The sequence below is a fragment of the Uloborus diversus genome, chromosome 5, assembly GCF_026930045.1.
Source record: "Uloborus diversus isolate 005 chromosome 5, Udiv.v.3.1, whole genome shotgun sequence".
NCBI classification, from domain to species: Eukaryota; Metazoa; Arthropoda; class Arachnida; order Araneae; family Uloboridae; genus Uloborus; species Uloborus diversus.
The window spans coordinates 140,051,978-140,064,569 of NC_072735.1; the positions used below are offsets into that span (position 1 = coordinate 140,051,978).

General features: G+C 34.2%; 1 protein-coding gene across 1 annotated transcript in view; it reads left to right on the forward strand.

Moving 5' to 3' along the window:
• The window catches only part of LOC129223166 (uncharacterized), a 128,879-nt gene that overhangs the window by 67,616 nt on the left and 48,671 nt on the right, over positions 1–12,592 (forward strand). The window lies entirely within an intron of this gene.

Consider the following 12,592-nt stretch of genomic DNA (forward strand, 5'->3'; position numbering starts at 1 on the left):
AAAATGCCAGTTTCTTCAAACTTGAAGGTTAATTAAAAGTTAACTCCAACGTGGTGTGTATCTGTAACGCGCCATTGTCAGATGATGTTTTGTTTTGGACTGAGTGTGAGGATTTATACCATAAAAAGGTAAGTTCTTTATTTTAGAATTCACATAAAAATTCTCACTTCGGAAATTCTTTGTTTTTTACAAATCCTTGAGGGGTTCTTGTAGCTTTTAACTTTATTTTTACTGTATGTTAATTAATTTTACAAAAATAGTTCGGTTATTTTGTTCTAAAAGTTAATTCTTATCGATGCCACGAATTATTTAGACATTAACGTGCCTCCTTTAGGTACTGAATTTTATGTTAACAATTGAAAGTTCTTTCGGTTGTACTCTTAAAAATGCTGAATTTTATTAATAAATCTGCACAATAATGGTGCATATTTCACACTTAAAACTGTGTCATTATTGTACACTGAACGGAAGGAGCCACCCTTGGGTGTACATACACATGAATATGCATAATATACATAAATATACATAATTGTGACCATACTCCGACTGTAATGTATATTAACAGTCGGAGGGATAACGGACCGAGGTCCTGGCGAGCCAGAGGTCTCATAGTACTTTTGTAATGAGACCGAGGCAGGGCCGGCGAGCCGAGGTCTCATTACGAAAGTACTATGAGACCGAGGGCTCGTATCCCGGAGAAATGATGAAAAAACAATTAATGCATTAATTTCGACTTGTAATTAATACAATAATTTATTTCATTGTATTTTAATATGTTTACAAAAAACCCCGGCCCTGTACATTTTTGAAGCATATATTCGTGATGTTTTTTGTTGTGCTTGTATGTTGTTTTTGGAACAAATCTGATATACCCCCCTCTTGGCGACTTTTTCCTGTTGGCGCCAAAAAAGCGTCGCCAAGAAAACTATGTATGACGTCATATGTCATACATCGTTCTTAGCGATGCTTTTTTAGCGCCAACAGGAAAAATTCAAATTATGTCATTAATTATTTAATGAAATTAATGCATTAATTTTTTTCCGTTGTTTCTCCGGGATACGAGCCCTCGGTCTCATAGTACTTTCGTAATGAGAGGCAGGGCCGGCGAGCCGAGGTCTCATTACGAAAGTACTATGAGACCTCGGGCTCGCCAGGACCTCGCTGCTGCTCGGTCCGTTATCCCTCCGACTTTTAATATACATCACAGTCGTATATAAGTCACAGATCTCCTCCGTTCAGTATACAATAAAGTCACAGATTTTATGTGAAATTAACACCATTTTTGTGCTACAAAAATGCCAACCAGACCAAAATACAAACTACCAGAAACACACTAAAAACACAATAATTCAAAATGTGTTCACTTACCTTTTTTACTTTTCTTTTACTTCCTCACGTGAGGCAGTGCACATATGTTCCGCTCTTAGGGAAATTATCCCATTTTTTATTATCATTACTTTACAAAAATATTTAAATTATGTTTGTTTTGACAAAAAAAATTCCAAAAAAAAAAACAACCTTATTTTACTTGTATTTTGTACTCCACCCAATTAATTTCGCGAATTATTTCCAAAAACTTTACAAACATATCCTCATTTTTGTATTCACAATTTTTTTTGTATAAATAATAAGCTAAATAAAATTTAAAATCCCCTAATCTATTATATGTTGGTAGAGTACTTTTAACGTGTCTCCATGTAGATTCAATTGTGTTAGTGTGACATTTAGTTTCAAGATCTACAAAATTAAGTTTATGGCTGACTGTTAAATGCTCATACCCCTCCTCCCCCAATGTATCATATGCCCTCCAACAATCGGAGTGCACCGTCGTGCCTGGTAGTATCCACTGCTTAATTGCCAAAAATAGAGTTTCCCTACCCCTATCCCCAACAGCAACCAAAAAAGTTTTCCCCGAACCCCGTTCAACCCCCCCAAAAACCCATTGTCCCTCAACTGCATGTCCCCGATTATATTTTCTTTTCCCAAATTTAGATTCATCAACTTCAATAACTTTCCCAACCCCCCCCCCCTATTTGTTCGGATTTTAATTCAATGTGTAATTTAATATTTCTTCATTAATATAATTTCGCCAATCGGCTAAAGTTTGTGATGAAAAAAAATATTGACTTTCAATATCAGCAGTTTTGGTCCCAATTAAAATCTCATATGTTATCAAAAAAATCTCCTCTATTTTCAACTTGCTAGAACTAAACCATGACCCACTCCTGATCGTTGCTTCTTTTCCACAAACAACACCCCCAATAACCTTTCTACAAAAAAAAATTAACCCATCTGAACATTTTTTAGTTTTTTTAATTTTCATAACAGAATTACATCTAGAACATAACATTTCATTCTTAAGTAAACCAATTTCCCTTAAAAATTCTAAAAAACCTCTTTATTTTCAATTAGTTTAAATATAAAAAATCTATTTAGGACTCCGGTACGTCCAAACGTTGGACGACCTGACGAAAAAGAAAAAGAAGATTCATTCAAAAATTTCAATTGATACATTTGGACAACATCACAAACCGAACTCATAATTAAAATAGAAAATTCAACTAAATTAACATTAAAAAACAACAAGAAAAAGAATACTCTAAAATAAAGTTTGAATTGAAACTTTATTTTAGAGTATTCAACTTAAAATCTCCCTAAGAGCGGAACATATGAGCACCTACCTCCTACCACACAGACACGTGCAAAAAGACAGACTTCGAGAAACTACTTTCCAGCGTTCAAGTTGCAAAACCAGGGTTGCCAAGTTATCGCCTTATTGGCGATTTTCGTATCGAGCGAAAAATTAAAATCTCGCCAAGAGGGGGGCATATCAGAGGAGAGCCTTGTTTTTATATATATTGTGTTCTGAAGTGCTTTGATCATGTTTTCTTATCTGATTTTTTCCTGTTGGCGCTAAAAAAGCATCGCTAAGAACGATGTATGACATATGTCGTCATACATCGTTTTCTTGGCGACGCTTTCTTGACGCCAACAGGAAAAAGTCGCCAAGGGTGGGGTATATCACATCAGTTCCCAAATTATGTTCGTTTATCGTATGGGAATTGAGTTAAAGACAAACTAACGGTAAAATGTATAATGCTTCATTTGTAAGACTACTTCTGTGATAAGTTAGTAGAAGATTTCATGTTGCATAAAGTTTTACTTGTCAGCGGGTACTTTCCATATAAACAAGTGAGCATGCATATAAACATTTTTGCGTTTTTTCGTGTGTTAATGTGTCGTAAGTATGAAGCAAGTCGAAGCGAAACTTAACGAATTCTGATGTGCAAGTTCATATTTGTTTATTAAATTAGTAGAAATATTATTTTATTCTATTACGTCATCAAAGAAGAATAATAATGGAATTTTAATTTATCTCTGATAAAAAATATTTTTTAAAAAAAGAAGTCTATATGGACTGTGTAGTATCAAAACCCAGCATTTTTTTCTTTTTTTTTTTTGAAATTACATTCAAGGATAATTTATTATGATTATACAGATGTATATTCTAAAAGCGAATTCAGTAAATATAATTATCAAGCGTAATTTTTTCACATTGCGAGAATAAAAATAAAAAAATAAAAGTCTGCTTATTATACGAGAAGTTAAAGACAAACTAAGTATAATGTACAACGCTTCATTTGTAAGATTATACTTCTTTGATAAGTTAGTAGAAATTGATTTCATACTGCATTAAAGTTTTACCTGGTACCAAACTTGCCAATGGGTACTTGCCATGTAAACATGTGTGCATAACTAAAAGAATAAACTAAACATTTTTACGTTGTTTCGTAATGTGTCGTAAATATGAAGCAAGCGGTGGCGAAACTTAAATTCTGACGCGCAAATTTAAGTTTGTTTATTAAATTAGCGGAAATATTATTTTATTCTATTACGTCAACAAAAAAGAACAATAATGAAGTCGTAATATGCCTCGAATAAAAAATCTTGAAAAAAAATCAAGATGGGACGTTCAGTATCAAAACCCAGCAAAGCCTTGTTTTCTTTTAAATTACATTCATGGATAATGTCCCCCCTCTCCCCCAAAGAAAGTGAATGTTTGAACTTATTAACCTGGATGAACTTAAAATAAGCTTTATAGCTTGATAGTATCTACCAAGAAGTATAAGTTATGAAGAAAAAAAAATAAGATCATAGATTGAGACCCAGTGTTTTGATACCAAATCGTAAATGTAAGACAATATACATTTAAGTGTAATAGGTATTTGATATATACATTCATGTTTTCTAATACTAATAAAGAAATTATTTTTCCTCGTGGTATACGATAGGAAAAAATCTACCCAAAAGTACCAAATTACGAAAAAAATAATCTAAACGACATTGAGCTGGTTTTTATATCCAGTCATAAATATAAGACAAAATACATTTAAGTTTAACGAGTATAAAATAAATAAATTCATTTTTTGAATTGTAATAAAGAAATTATTGTTCCTCGTATACGATAGGAAAAATGCCTATAAAGGATTTCGTGATTGGTACATTAAATTTCAAATACCCCCCCCCCCCTAAAACAATTTTTAGTTTTGTTAGTAAGTCCTAGATTATCAACGCCTATCGACTTAATTTTCGTCATTTGCTTCAGTTTATATCATAATAATTTCCTTCATATTCTGTCAGCAGTTCAGTGTTGTTGAGAGAAACCCCTTCACGTTTTTATTGAGTAAACCGATTGTTGAAATATCTCATCGTAAACGAACGAAATATTAAACGTGCAAACCGTTTCCGATCGAAAATTCTTCGTCTGTTTTGTCCTTTAAACCAATCGTTGTCTGGACACATTTCATTCGAAAATACTAATGCTGGAAAAAATCACAGTTAAACTACATAAATTTTATATAGAGAATAAATCTTGATACTTTGATTCAGCTAGGTTTATGAAAACCTGAAAAAGTTTGATGGGACTGCGTATTTACTCACCAATGTAAATGTCTTAACTCTGTTAAATATACGATTGCTTTACAGGTAAGTTTTTACTAATCGCAATTTATAACGTTTAAAATAATTTCAATAAGACTGAAAATCAACGGCAATTCCTAATGTTTACTAATTGAATGGGTGGTGAGGAAAATGCTGTATGTTGAAAACAACAACTTTTCACTACAGCCAAAAAACGAATCTGCTGACTGCAATATACTAAACAGGCAACGAAGAACAACATAAAACATTTTGCCATTCAATTACCTACTCACTTCAGATAGCAAGGAAGCTTCGAGGCAAGTTTGCAACATATAACGTTCTTCCATCAATTATGAACTCGTAATTTACAAGGTCAATGCCAATTAGCGCATTTTCTGACCGTGGAAACGAACTGAAACACAGATGATTCACTCTCTGGACAATATATTTATAAGATAAATAAATACCTTTATGCTGAACAGTAAAGTAAGACAATACAACGTTTTATAGTTTTTCCACTGAAAAATGTTGAAAACTTACAAGCAACGTTTTTCCTGCCACCCATTCTTCAAGTGTTCAAAATTAATTGCATGCAGCAGTATAATCCCAAGAAAAGCATTTGTTTTTTACGCTTCAGAATCAAATATTTGATTAAAATGATCAATACAGTAAACTCTTGATTATCCGCGAATAGGGTGGCACGGTAACCGCTGATAAGCGAAAACCGCGAATAATCCGAAGTATAGGTAAAAAAAGATACCACTGTATACAATAGCTGAAAAATATGAATAACGCTCACACATTTATTTAAATTATAGCTAAAAGCATTGCTGCATGCATCTACTGACATTGAATGTAAAAAATATGCATATGTAAAAACTAAAAACGAACAATAACACAATTATAAGTTTAAAAAAAACATTTAACAAACTTTAAAAAACAAACTGCGAAAAGACCCGCGGATAATCCGACCACCCATAATCCGGCGTTTACTGTAGTTTGAAATAACTATTGGCATTTGAATTTAAAAACATAGCAGTTTAGAAAGCTTACCTTGTCCACTCCATTTTTGCAACTTGGTAGGTAAACTAACGTTTTGCGTAAAACCAAATGCTTAGCTTGTTTTAGTATAGTTATTTTTTCTACTCAAGTAGTTCAAACTATTTAAATTTCAAACGCCATCACTAACTTCTTCCGGCTCCTTACAGAGCATTACTTTTCTCATCTTCTTCGTGCTTACTGCACAGCTGTTGTTTGACGAGAACAACAATCTAAGTGTTTCGCCTGTCTTACATATGATGTATTTTTATTCCAAATAGCGCAGAATACATACAAATTACACATGAAGAAACTTACAGCACAAATACAAAACATTTCAACGCGGACGACCGATTTCTTACGTACATTCAGTTCAGTTCATTCTTCGTTCGTCATTCTTCTTGGAGTTCATTGCTCGAGTTGTATTTGATGAGATTTTCATGACAAGGACTACAATCTCGGTTATTTGCCTCCATATCATATGATTTTTCTTTCATATTGTAACGAACACATACAGACAATTCATGAAATACTTTACAGCACAGAGAAGGGAAGGCACATCCGGAGCGTGGGTACGAATCGAACCCACCACCTCAAGTGTGTCAAACAATCACCCATGCCACATGGGTGCCCTAGCTTTCAGATTAGTTTGGCCAATTGTAAAATGCTCCACGAGAAACTAGGTAAACAACAGCATTAAGTAGGTTCTGAACCACTAGGGCGTGAATAAAAGACCACCAATTGCTAAATTTCTAACAAAAGAGGTAAGAAGATTTGTAGCCTTGATACGTTATTTTCATAAGCAAATAACTTTTTTAGACCCTCAGTGGCCGAGTGGTCTAAGTGACTGCTCCACACACTTAAAGCGTTGGGTTAGACTTCCAGCCTAGCTCCAGTTTTGATTTCCCCTCTTTGTGCTGTAAGTTCTTTTATGTGTTGTTAAAATGTGTTCTATACTATATGGAGTCAGATGGTGGCGTGATGGTAAGTCGCTGGCCTTTTACACCTTGAACCCGGGTTTTGACCTGAGGTGGCCAATGATTATGTGGCATGTAAAAGATCCCTTGGGTATTCGTTTGACTTTGAATTCCCTCGGCAAAATTAAAAATCCCAGTACAGTTTCGCATCAAACAGAGACCATCTGTTGGAAACTGGGCGTCAAAAACTACTTGTGTCATGCATCAGCGCCCTAATGGCGTCACATGAAAGACTTATGCCTTGTCGGGAAGTAAAGGCGAAATAACTTCTTACACAGCCCCATTGGGAAAAAAAACAGTACTATATAGAGTAAAATATGTCATATTTTAGGGAGGTGAAACGTTCAGATTGTAGTCCTCGTCAAAATAAACCAGTGCAATGAGCTCTTAAAAGGAGAAAAAGTAATAACCTTTGTCAAGTTTAAATTGCAGAAATTCACAAAATAAGTGCATTGAAGTCTTCCGTTTTCTAAACTTATTTTCCTCAGAGGCCTCCGTTGTCGAGCTGAGGAAAGTGCTTGCTAACAGTTGCCTGAGCGCAATAAAAGATGTCGTCAATTCGATTCCCACCGGTGCCTTGGTGCCATTTCCTTCCTTTTCTGATAATAATATTTCATGTGTATTTTTCCATAGACAAGGAGCATTGTTCGCAGTCCTCTGATATATGTGAAACTGCACAACCCCTTGAATAGTAATTGTACTACTTCTAAATCAATTATACTATAGTCTAAAAAAGGAAAAAAATCAAAGCGCAATTTAGTGCAGAGCTTGATATTAACTATTAGCTTCAAATAAGTTGACTGAACTGGTTTGCTACTGCTGAATGTTTGCTTGGCAAACAAAATAAGTACTCGAGAGCCTAATTTATTAGGGTTAATTAATAAATAACGAGTCAGATGTAGTGAGAGATAATAGAGTGCAAATACATTTTGTTCGACACTCATAAAAGTCCTTTGGCTACTTACGCACGAACCAATTACGCACGAACTCTTTTACTGCAACGTCCGAAAGAAATCGTTGTCCCCGAAGTGCTTTTTTGAGTTCCCCAAAGATATGGGGGATATCACATGGGGATAGATCTTGACTCTGGGCGGGGGGTCCAAGACTTCCCACATACATTCCCGAAAAAAATTCCTTTTTTGCATTGGCTGTGTGTGGTTCCGGTAAACTTTCATGTGCTGTCATCCTGTTGTCCGACAACACTAGACCACAGACAGCCAATGCAACAGAGGAACTTTTGAGGAAATTTAAGTGGAAAATCTTGAATAACCCACTTTAAAGCCCCGATCTATCCCTGTGTGACTTTCACATCTTTGGGGAACTCAAGGAGGCATTTCGGAACAACGATTTCATTCGGACGATGAAGTAAAGGAGTGCGTGCGTAATTGGTTCCAGCAGTAGCCAAATAACTTTTATGAGCACGAAATTGTGCTTCTAGTTTTTCAGCTGGATAGGTGTTTAGACAATTTCGGTCAGTATTTTTGAAGAATTTCGAATAAAATCTGTTTTATAGTCGCTGACTGCTTATTTATTGACTAACCGTCATAGTCTAAGGAATTTGCTGCTTGATATAAATGTATCTGTTTTCGATTATTTTGTTGAAGAATTTTAGTTCTAGAGTAATTGGTTTCATTCATAAAACACTTCATCTAATTTTGTGCCAAGAAACTCTGCAAATAAATTTTTCAAAACTATTCAGGAAATATGGGAATAGATTTTCCCGTTCAACCCTAACATAATTTGTACCTTAAATTATTCAGAATTGGACGAAGCACTTAAACAGAGAAAGAGAGAAGAAAGATGTCTAGGTGAAAAATAAGAAATAACAACTCGATTTTTTTTATTTTTTAAATCATTGAAGAACTTAGTGTTGCTGAGGAGTTGGACACAAAAATAGCGACAGACAAGTTAATTTTGTATAAAGAATGTTACTTAGATTAATAATATTTCTTTTGTTTTATTTTTGGAGTTGATAACATCTTAACCAAAAAAAAAGAAAGAAAGAAAGAAAGAGAATTATCATTTTACTTGATATTATACGCTAAACCTTTTTTTTTTCTTTCTTCTATTTGCTTATTGAATTGAATGATGGCTAAAACAGACCCAAGCAATCTACTATCATTTTAAAATGAATATTAAGTTATTATTATTAACTCATTTTATATTGATTAAGAAACCGGAGTATTTATATAAAAAAATCATTTTTGATTTTTTTTTTTATGTTCTGTTGTTTTTAAGGATGTATTTTTCTTTTAATCAAGAAGGTCATTTATTTAAAAGCGTTCCCTTCCTTTTTTAAAAGCATATTTTCAATTCGCTTCAGAAATGCATTTTTTCCCTAGTTCTTTGAATTATACTACCCAAATCCTTCAATATCTCAACACAAAGCTTCTTAATGAAATTTCTCCTTTGTTCTCATTTATTTCAGTACTTCATTTCCCCGTGAAATTTTCCATTTTCCTTGAAGAATGCAGAATGTTCGAAATTAATTTAAAACCTCTAAACGTTTTAACTTCTTCAATTGCTTAAGATTCCTCTTTGAATTGCTTTCAGAAAAAGGAAAAAAAAGTTTCTTTTGTTTGATTTTTTTAAAAATTGAAAACTGTTTCATTGTTTTCGTTAAAAATTATTTTGGAATTTCAGAATCTGATTCTCTTTATGAACAATACCATCTTTTTTTGTTTTATTGAGTCTAAAATCTTGTGCAAACATTGTGGGTTGTTAGAGAGGACGATGAAAAGCAAGAATTATACAGGAACATATGATAGCAAACGCAATGCTGAAACACTACAGGCATACAAAGACGGAAAGTAATAGACGCAAAAGCCTAGAGCAGGAATTAAAATGTTGGGAGCAAGTCAATCATTGGCTTAGCAAAAGTTGACCTAAAGACACCAAGTCAAGTGACTCAACTCCGATGAATGATTGGCACGTTTTGCGTGAAACAAGCGAAAGAAACCTGATTTCTTCCAATGTTTTGCTTTAAAATCTCTCACGTGACTTGAGGTCTTTGTTTCATGAATGAAAATCTTACTCCTTCCATTTTTTCTCTTCTCAGTGCCCAAAACAGGTCAACAATTTATTACACAAAGACGATTTTACGCAACATTTTAGTTTTTAGGAAAGGTTTAGAGTAGTTGTTTACAGTCATGCCCTTTAATAGCTCTAATATACGCGTTGCAATAAAGTTGGCAATCATTGGCTTAGCAAAAGTTGACATAAAGACACCAAGTCAAGTGACTCAACACCGACGAATGATTGGCACGTTTTGTGTGAAACAAGCGGAAGAAACCTGATTTCCTCCAAAGTTTTGCTTTAGAATCTATCACATGACTTGATGTCTTTGTTTCATGAATGAAAGTCTTACTTTTTCCATTTTTTCTCTTCTCAGTGCCCAAAACAGGTCAACAATTTATTACACAAAGACGATTTTACGCAACATTTTAGTTTTTAGGAAAGGTTTAGAGTAGTTGTTTACAGTCATGCCCTTTAATAGCTCTAATATACGCGTTGCAATAAAGTTGGCAATCATTGGCTTAGCAAAAGTTGACATAAAGACACCAAGTCAAGTGACTCAACACCGACGAATGATTGGCACGTTTTGTGTGAAACAAGCGGAAGAAACCTGATTTCTTCCAAAGTTTTGCTTTAGAATCTATCACATGACTTGATGTCTTTGTTTCATGAATGAAAGTCTTACTTTTTCCATTTTTTCTCTTCTCAGTGCCCAAAACAGGTCAACAATTTATTACACAAAGACGATTTTACGCAACATTTTAGTTTTTAGGAAAGGTTTAGAGTAGTTGTTTACAGTCATGCCCTTTAATAGCTCTAATATACGCGTTGCAATAAAGTTGGCAATCATTGGCTTAGCAAAAGTTGACATAAAGACACCAAGTCAAGTGACTCAACACCGACAAATGATTGGCACGTTTTGTGTGAAACAAGCGGAAGAAACCTGATTTCTTCCAAAGTTTTGCTTTAGAATCTATCACATGACTTGGGGTCTTTGTTTCATGAATGAAAGTCTTACTTTTTCCATTTTATCTTTTCTCAATGCCCAAAACAGGTCAAAAATGTATTACCCAAAGACGATTTTACGCAACATTTTAGTTTTTAAGAAAAAATTTAAGTAGTTGTTAACAGCCATGCCCTTTAATAGCTCTAATATACGCGTCTAAATAAAGTCGCAGCGATCGGTGAAAGTTTATCAAAATGGCTCGTTATTGCGACAGTGAGTGAATTGATATTGCGACGCATGTAGTACAGCTGCAAGCTGTATGCCGTAAATTTCTACAACCGCTTTAAACTTTTCTTAAAAATTAAAATATTGTGAAAAATCACCTATGTCTTTTTAATTTATGACTTGTTTTGCACCCATCAGTTTTTGACTTTGTGTGCATGAAGCGCATCAGCATCGTATTTCTTATTGTCATCTTCTATAACACCCTTTAACGTTTAGCCCAAGACTTGAGACATACTCTGTATACACACGCATATATAGCCCACTAAAGTCCCTTGCCACCTTCTTAATTTCTGAATGACTGCTGCTATCTTTATAAACGTGGTGTCTAGATACAGTAAATTGGATGTGCCCTGCCAAATGAGACCGCTCACAGCACCATCTGGTGGAAAATATCGGAGTTAGAGTTTCTATCTCGAATGCGGATTGAGATAGAGTAAAAAAGTGATTTGCAGAGTTGTAGAGCATCATCGATTTAGTAAGAAAATACACATTGTGAACATCAATGCAAAGAATACAACGCTAAAACGCGCATTTGTTTTCTCATCATTTCCCACACAGAGACGAGAGAAAATGATATAAGATCAAAATAAAAAAAAAATGATAACAAATTGCAACAACACACCTTTATTTGACATTTCGGTGTCATGTTTTACTCGGAAGATTATTATTTTTCCTTTCGTCCAAATTTCGTGACTCCACAGGAACGTAAATCCGGGGCGTTTAAGTGAAATCACGAAAACTAAAATGTACGTTTTATCCGTTCTATTTCTCAAATCCATAAAAATGAGGGGGCTTTTCGTAATAATTTGATTACGCCTTACAATTTTTTACTTCACTTGTGTTCTCTACCACCTCTTTGCGCTTTCAAGATACGAAAACTAACTCCTTAGTTTTCCACCAGGTGGTGTTGTGGGCGGACTGATTTAGTAATGTATATTCAAATTACTATACCCAGACCTCACGTATATAAAGAAAGCAGCAGCCATTCCAAAATTAGGACGATCACAAGGGTAGTGTGGATAGCGGGCATCCTGTATATATAAATGCGTGTGTGTGAATGTCTGTTTATAAATATATAGACTTGAATGTGAGTTTACCTATGAAAATAAGAAGACATAAGTGGTTATGCTAAAAGAAAAAAAAACAAATGAATTCAGTTGTTCTCTTCTTTTATTTTGTGCTAAGTAAATGTGAAAGTTCATTTTTAAAAGGTTGAAAAGCATCATGTGAATCTTATCACTTCACTAGTTGTAATCCTCAAACCTACTGAAAAATTACGTTGTCCGTTCAGTGGTGAGGAAACTGGTTATGGTTGGACTTGATAAATGCAGTTAATGTTCTATATTTACGAAATTATTAGCTTAGATGCTTCATTAATGAGAATCTTCATATTTATAATAGCCAATTCAAT